The sequence below is a fragment of the Neovison vison genome, chromosome 13 (genome assembly GCF_020171115.1).
Source record: "Neovison vison isolate M4711 chromosome 13, ASM_NN_V1, whole genome shotgun sequence".
Classification (NCBI taxonomy): domain Eukaryota; kingdom Metazoa; phylum Chordata; class Mammalia; order Carnivora; family Mustelidae; genus Neogale; species Neogale vison.
Window position 1 is genome coordinate 123784651 of NC_058103.1, and position 1250 is coordinate 123785900.

A 1250-nucleotide genomic window follows, 5' to 3' on the forward strand; every position below is an offset into this window, starting at 1 on the left:
GTTTGAGTTCCTTCGGAGCTTTTCCTTGTGATTGAGCTCCAGTTTCAAAGCATTGTGATCTGAGAATATGCAGGGAATAATCTCAGTCTTTTGGTATCGGCTGAGTCCTGATTTGTGACCCAGTATGTGTTCTATTCTGGAGAAGGTTCCGGGTGCACTTGAGAAGAATGAGTATTCTGATGTTTTAGGGTGGAATGTTCTGTATATATCTATGAGGTCCATCTGGTCCAATGTGTCATTCAATGCTCTTGTTTCTTTATTGATTTTCTGCTTCGATGATCTGTCTAATTCTGAAAGAGGCGTGTTAAGATCTCCTACGATTAGTGTATTCATATCAATATGACTCTTTATCTTGATTAACAGTTTTCTTAAGTAATTGGCTGCTCCCATATTGGGAGCATAGATATTTACAATTGTTAGATCATCTTGGTGGATAGTCCCTTTAAGGATTATGTAGTGTCCTTCTGTATCTCTGACTACAGTCTTTAGTTTGAAGTCCAATTTATCTGATATGAGAATCGCTACCCCAGCCTTCTTTTGAGGCCCATTGGCATGAAAGATGCTGCTCCATCCCTTCACTTTCAGTCTGCGTGTATCTTTAGGTTCAAAATGGGTCTCTTGTAGACAACATATGGATGGGTCCTGTCGTTTTATCCAATCTGCAACCCTGTGCCGTTTTATGGGTGCATTTAGGCCATTCACATTGAGAGTGATTATTGATAGATACGTTTTTATTGACATCGAGTTACCTTTGAAGTCTTTCTTTCTGTAGACTGTCTCTATATTTCTGTTCAATGCTATTCTTGGGATTTTTCCTCTTTTATAGAACCCCCCTTAATATTTCCTGCAATGTCGGCTTGGTGGTTGAATAGTCTTTTAAGCCTTGCCGGTCTTGGAAACTCTTTATCTCTCCATCCATTTTGAATGTCAGTCTTGCTGGATAAAGTATTCTTGGCTGCATGTTCTTCTCATTTAGTGCCCTGAATATATCTTGCCAGCCTCTTCTGACTTGCCAGGTCTCTGTGGACAGGTCTGACGTTATTCTGATGGGCTTCCCTCTGTAAGTAAGGAGCCTCTTTGCCCTGGCGGCTTTCAAGAGATTATAACTACAATTATAATTTCTCAATTTGACTATCAGGTGTCGTGATGTTTTTTTGGAGTGTATAATCTTGGGTGGAGACCGTTCAGCCTCTAGTACATGAACGCTGGTTTCATTCGGGAGATTCGGAAAATTTTCATGAAGGACTTGT